Genomic DNA, 7716 nt, shown 5'->3' on the forward strand with positions numbered 1-7716 from the left:
GAGGGACTTGTCTTAATTGGACTTTGAACTTTGGGAAAAGGGGGGAAATGTCACAAGGAAAAGTAAAAACTCGTATGTATATTAGCCCACCACCATGATACTATTAAGGTCTGAGTAGAGAACCCAAGAAGAGTCACAGTCCCTAAAACCTCAGTGCTGAAAGGTAATTAATATTGGCACCTGCAGAAACAAGCTGGTATTGAGACCCCAAATTAAAAAAATTGGAGTCTCAAAAGCGGGGAATGAGAGAGGATAACCGAGAAGGGTGAGGTCTAGAACAACAGGGTCTTCTCAAGGAGACCACAAGGATACACATGCAGGGTCCTCTCCATGGTGACTCAGCTCTTGGGAATTTGTAAACTTAACTTCCTGAAACTTGGAAATTTCCAAGTTCTGTGAAATCCTGTAGTTCTGTAGGGGCGGGAATAGCATCTCCCACTTGATTCAAACTGGCCAATGAGAAGGGTACCTGTGGGGTGGAAGTTTTTGACTGTCAATAAAAAGGGAAAGACCAAGGCAGTCGGGGAGCGCGGCCATTTGAAATTCTTCTATGCTGTAAGCTCCTGGCTGATGAATAAAGCCCTTCCTCTTATTAAAAAAAAAAAAAAGAAACTTAGGCCCAAAAACCTTTTGGTCATTTGGCATCTAGTACCTGCCTTTCTCCTTTGTTTAATGTTATTTCAGAAAATGTGGTTTTACTTACATTTTTGTAATTACAGTCCTAGGATTGAAGCATAATATAGCTAGTTAAGCAGTATTTTACTTTTGAAAGTCAAATCTTACAGAAGGCTCTTGACTTTACATCACGCTGTAGGGCCCAGTCCAGTTATAAATCTCTCTACCAGCATATTGCTTTTCCAGGTTGCTGCTAATCACATTTGAAACATATCAGGTATACCACCTCATTACTATACATGTACATCTTTTAAAAAGCATGTTACTTAAATTTTTTATTGTGTTTAAATATACCATAAAATTTGCTATCTTAATCAGTTAAAATGTACAATTCTGAGGCATTAAATACATTCATATCATACAACCATCATCACCATGGGTCTATAGAATTCCTCATCTCAAATGGAAACTTTGTATCTATTAAACAATAACTCCCAGTTATCCCCTTTCACCTCAGTCTTGGGTAACAACTATTCTGCTTTGTCTGTATGAATTGAACTGCTATAGATAACTTATATAAGTAGAACCATGTTTATTTCACTTACCATAATGTCTTCATGTCGCAGCAAGTTATCAGAAGTTCGTTCGTTCTTTTTTTTTTTTTTTGAGGCCAATCGTGCTCTGTTGCCTGGGCTAGAGTGCAGTGGTGGCATCATAACTCACTTCAGCCTCAGGCTCCTGACCTCAAGTAATCCTTCCACCTCAGCCTTCCAAAGTGCTAGGATTATAGGCATGTATCACCATGCTTGGCCTAGAATTTCCTTCCTTTCAAAGGCTGAATAGTATCCTATTATATGCATGTATCATATTTTGCTTATTCTTTCATCCACTGATAGACACTTGGGTTGCTTTCTCCTTTTGCCTGATGTAAATAATGCTGCTGTGAACATGAGTATACAGATAGCTGTTTGAATCCTAATAGGCATATTATTTTGGAGTGCAGAGATATACATATTGAAAAGTAAATAGAGAAAGCAGTGTAGTAGAAACATAAAAAAGACAATTTATACTAATTCCTTATTTGATGTCAGTAGGTTCTTGGAAACTGACTTTAACTGAAATTACATACAAGAGGACCAATTTTACATAGGCTAATTGATATAAACAAGAGTTCTGGCTCAGTGCCCATAGCTCAGTGGTTAGGGCCCTGGCCACATGCACCGGGGTTGGTGGGTTTGAACCCGGCCTGGGTTTGCTAAACAACAATAACAAAAAAAAAAGCTGGGCGTTGTGGCAGGCTCCTGTAGTTTAGCTACTTGGGAGGTTGAGGCAAAAGAATGGCGTAAGCCCAAGAGGTTGCAGCACTATACTGAGGGCAACATGCTGAGACTCTGTCTCAAAAAAAATTAAGTTACCATAGCATATTTCTGGTTACAAAAACCTCACCAAACTTCTAAATAAAGATCTAACACTTTGGAGGCTGGGGTGGGAGGATTGATTAAGGCCAGAAGCTCAAGACCACCTTGCACAGCATAGTGAAATCCTGTCCTTACAAAAAATTAAGTGTGGTGGCACATGCCTGTAAGTCTTAGCTACTAGGGAGACTAAGGCAGGAGACTGAGCCCAAGAATTCAAAGTTCTAGTGGGCTATGATTGCACTACTGCACTCCAGCCTGGGCAATAGAGGAGACCTGGTCTCTTAAATGTTTGCAAAGCAAAAATTGTAAGGAACGCCTCCTACCACCATACCCCATGCAGTTTAAAAACAAATAATAAGCTGGCACCTGTAGTGTGTGTGTGCACCTGTAGTCCCAGCTACTTGGGAGGGTGAAGCAGGATGATTACTTGAACCCAGGAGTCTGAGATTACAGTGAGCTATGATGATGCCTCTGCATTCTAGCCTGTGTCAAACAAGCAAGACAAATAATCGTGGCAGGTTTATAGAGCACTTCTGTACTGCATTATTTATTGTGCATTTGTATTTATATGATTATCATATAGTTTACAAATTTTTATTTTACAATGATGTGTATTCATTTTTCAACGCATTTATTCCAGTTTAGGGTCTCAAGTGGCCAGAGCCTATCCCCACCGCAGGAAGCAAGATGGGAACCAGCCCTGGACCAGGTTCTATTCTATCACAAGGTGTGCTCATACACTCACACTCCCTCACACTGAGACCATTTAGACTGCCAATTCACTTAATGTGTGTATCTTTGAGAAGTGAGAGGAAACTGGATCAACCACAGAAAATCTACAAGGACATGGGGAGAACATGCAAGCTCCACACAGACAGTGGCCCTAGCTAGAAATTAATTTTTTCCTCATGAACATTATGACGACAGGCTATTATTCAAGGACCTGCTGTATATGATAAATGTGACATGTACAACAAAGACCAACTCTTTTTATTTATTTATTTTTTTTTTTTTTGTAGAGACAGAGTTTCACTTCATTGCCCTCGGGTAGAGTGCTGTGGTGTCACACGGCTCACAGCAACCTCCAACTCCTGGGCTTAGGTGATTCTCCTGCCTCAGCCTCCCAAGTAGCTGGGACTACAGGTGCCTGCCACAAGGCCTGGCTATTTTTTGTTGCAGTTTGGCCGGGGCTGGGCTCGAACCCGCCACCCTCGGTATATGGGGCCGGCGCCCTGCTCACTGAGCCACAGGCGCCGCCCCAAAGACCAACTCTTTTAGTAATAGATCTTTACATATGTTATTTCATTTGCTCCTCAACTCTGTGAGGGTAAGTCGTGATAGTCCAGGTTGGTAGACCGTTAATATTGATGAACCATTAAAAGACAACAGGCAATTTTTAAAAATTTATGAAACTCCTTATGTATATATATTAAGTGTGGAGGATAATATACTACATGATGTTTCCTTTCATATGTTGTATGTTTCTTGCCTTTGTACATTTTATATGAATAATGTTTGTCACTAACATGGACAGGGAAAAGAGAGAGATTGCCATAGTAAGTTTTTAGTGTGATTAAGAGATTTTTATTATGAGTTGGGAGAGAGATCATATCAGAAAGGATGTATCTAGGGAAGGATAAAAGGTTGTTAAGGCAATTAAGGATCCTCTGACTACTGGAGAAAAATAGACCAGATTTAAATTGTCGGGTTATACATGTACCTTCTAATAAGTTTACTTTGTATATTATGCCTATAAAAGATACTGTTAATTTTATATTTATGTCACTAAACTTCTAGAATCCATGTAGTAGGGCATAGTATGGTTAAGGTATGAAGAACAGTGATACTTATTTCAGCAACATTTATTTCTTGTATTACAGAGGATAGGACATGTTTTCTAAGATGTTTGATTTACATATGCTATTGCATTATATGTACTAGATTTGACACATTCATGAACTCATTCTAGAAAAAGTGCTGCATACCTCATTGCTGAATGTCATTCAGGTCACTTCAAAGTATTCCCCTTGAGAAGCTATGCACCAACACCAGCACCTACTCTATGCTTCAAAGCAATTTTGGAACTCTTTGTGAAATGGCCATCAGAGCTGTCATCATCTATTACCTTTCGTTTTCTTGAATGTCACCAAAATGTCTTCCTTTCAATATTTCCTTTAATCTTCAAGTTTAAAATGAAGTCATTGGGGATCAGGTCAGGTGAGTAAGGATGGTATTCCAACATAATTGTTTACTGGCTAAAAACTCCCTCATAGACAGTGCTCTGTAATCTGGTACATTGTTGTGATGTACCAGAGCCACACCTTTCCCATGCCAAAATTTTAGTTAAGATTTTCCTGTTTGTTTAGGGCGGCACCTGTGGCTCAGTGAGTAGGGCGCCAGCCCCATATGCCGAGGGTGGTGGGTTCAAACCCAGCCCCGGCCAAACTGCAACAAAAAAAATAGCCGGACGTTGTGGCAGACGCCTGTAGTCCCAGCTGCTCGGGAGGCTGAGGCAAGAGAATTGCGTAAGCCCAAGAGTTAGAGGTTGCTGTGAGCTGTGTGACGCCACGGCACTCTACCCGAGGATGGTACAGTGAGACTCTGTCTCTACAAAAAAAAAAAAAAAAAAAAGATTTTCCTGTTTGTCTATCAATGTTTACTTGGTCTGTTATGCTTCTCACAGTCAGCCAAAGATTTTGGTGCATAATTCAATGAAGTTTTGCGATGTTTTCATCAGGTCTGCTTGTACTGGTTGCCCTAACCTCTCTTCATCAATGACACTTTGTCTCCCCTCAAAAAGCATTTGTTTGTATGCTGCCATTTTCTTCATGGCATTATCCCCATAACTTGGACTAACATGTCCCTTAATAAATTTACAGAAGGTTTGTTCATTATTCTAATTTTAAGTACTGATGTTCTTGCTGTGGCACACAAAACCACAACAATAACAAATGCCACTCAGATGCCCTCAAACATTGACACAAACACAGCTGTGAGACACTAATGAACCAAGGTTGTGAAACATTACTAAATTGTTTGTATAGTGCTGCCAGTGCCAACTCATGTTTGTTCACGAACTTAATTGTCAGACCTTGTATAATACTAGGCCTTACATTAGGTTTGACTTTATTATAAACGTGTTGTAAATGAGAAAATTAAGGTTCAGAGAAATTAAGTACAGTTGATCCTCTCTATCCACAGGTTCCACATCCAAAGACTCAACCATGGGTCAATAATGTTTGGGGAAAAAATAATAATAATGCAACAATAAAATGACATAATTTTATTTTTGGTTTGAAGTAAGATGAAGACTTTTTAACTACAATGTAACTACATGTTTACATTATATTAAATATAAGTAGAGATGATTTAAAGTATTCAGGAGTATGTGCATAGATTATACACAAATATTAAGCTATTTTATGTAAGAGACCTGAGCATCCTCAGATTTTGGTATCCTCAGGGTTCCTGGAACCAATCCTTTGCAGATATGGAGGGATGACAGTAATACAAAACGTCTAACAAGGGGAGACATCACAAACTGAACTCCAATGTAAGTAGTTTTAAGGACTATTTTTCTTCCACTAGTGGTTTTCAACCTTTTTTATCTCACAGGGCACTTATACCTATAGGTAAATTTCCACAGCACACTTAAATGATGTTGATCAAAAAGAAGAGTGGACAAAGGAATATACTTACTGTGCTTTGAACTTCCTTTGAAAATAATTTAATTAATCTTTAAAAATTTTCACAGCACACCTAAGATCCTCTCACTGCACACAGTTTGAAAATCACTGCACTAGGCTGGTTGTGGTGGGTCATGCCTGTAATCCTAGTACCCTGGGAGGCCAAGGCTGGTGGACTGCTTGAGCTCAAGAGTTCTAGACCAGCCTGAGCAAGAGCGACACCCCCCATCTCTGCTAAAAATAGAAAAACTAGCCAGGCGTTGTGGTGAGCACCTGTAGTCCCAGCTACTTGGGAGGCTGAGGTAAGAGGATCACTTGAGCCCAAGAGTTTGAGGTTGCTGTGAGCTATGGCACCAAGGCATTCTACCCAGAGTCCAGAGTCAGACTCTGTCTCCATTTAAAAAAAAGAAAGAAAGAAAATGCACTAGATCATCCTCCCTGAAAGTACTCTGTGGAATACTGAAATAAGTGACCATTATTTGAAGGCCATTTAAAACATTATAAACCCACTTGAGGATAGCAAAATTGTATGGTGTTGCAAGATAATTATAGAGCTCACTCTAAGGAAGCAGAGATAATGCTGATATTTTTAGCTTCCTTTTTCTGCCCACTATTGTCTAAATGATTCACTTAGTGTTATGCAGAATATGAGAAGCTATTTCATAAGATTAATTTATTTTACAGGCTTTACTTAGGGCCGTTCTTTGGTCAAAATACTAAAGAGAGCTTACAGAAAAATGTAACCTGACCTCAGGTTTTCAGAGTTTCACCATTAGACAAATGTTGAAGAATTTGAAATCATCTGGAGTAAGCTTTCTATAAGGAAACAAAGGCAAATTATATTTTTTAATTACAAGGACCTTGTTTTTATTTTATTTATTTTTTATTTTTTGAGAGACATACTCTCACTTTGTCACACTCGGTAGAGTGCCGTGGCGTCACAGCTCACAGCAACCTCCAGCTCTTGGGCTTAGGCGATTCTCTTGCCTCAGCCTCCCGAGTAGCTGGGACTACAGGTGCCTGCCACGACACCCGGCTATTTTTTGATGCAGTTTGGCAGGGTCTGGGTCCCAGGAACAAGTTTACTGTTACAGGCAATAAGATCTAATAAGTGTGGCTCATAATTTAGGATTTTGAAATTAAGGATTATGTTCTCAATGGTACTGGCATTTCAGCAGCTATCAATATACAAGACTAGCCCCTGGAAAAATACTGCATTATTGCAGGAATTCTTTTACAATACTTTAGTCATGCTGCCTTAGAGGCTAGGCAGCTACAGATCCTCACTCCATAGCCATAGTATTGGTTCTCATCTGAATCTTGCAGTGGCATCCTAACTGACCTTGCTGCCAGTCCCTCCTTTCCTAGTCTATTCTTCACACACTGTCTCCAGGGTAATTTTTCTAAAGTAGAAATGTGAATATGAGGCTCCTCTGCTCCTTGGTATAAAGTCCAAACTCTTTAATATTACATGACGTATCTTTGACAACACAATTCAACTTGGTTTTCTTCACTCTTAATTGTACTGAAGCCTGGGCTAAACAATGCTATCTCTTTTAATACCTTTGCACATGTTCCTTCCCACTCTGTGATTACATCTGCCTTTCTTTACTTGGCAAAATTCCAAACATACTTCAAGATCCAGCTTAAATTTTAGCTCCTATGTAAAGTTTTCTCTGATGCCTTCATATGTAGTCACCCTTTCTCTGATTAGCTCTGCCTGTAGTACATACTTCCATTTTTAATCCATCATACTGTATTATAATTTATTTGTTTGCAAATCCATTGCTATTATAATGGGAGCTTCTAGAGGACAGAGACCATATCATAATCATCTCAGCATCCTAGCAACTGATAGAGTAAGGGTTTTTGCAGTTGAAATTACAAGTGTCTACATGTGGTGGTTACCTCTCATTTCACCGGATGTTCTGTGCCATCTGTTCCTAGAGCTACAATACAGAACAGTCCCTCAGTAAATATTTGGTGGTGATTATAAC

This window comes from Nycticebus coucang, chromosome 5 (genome assembly GCF_027406575.1).
Source record: "Nycticebus coucang isolate mNycCou1 chromosome 5, mNycCou1.pri, whole genome shotgun sequence".
Taxonomy (NCBI): Eukaryota; Metazoa; Chordata; class Mammalia; order Primates; family Lorisidae; genus Nycticebus; species Nycticebus coucang.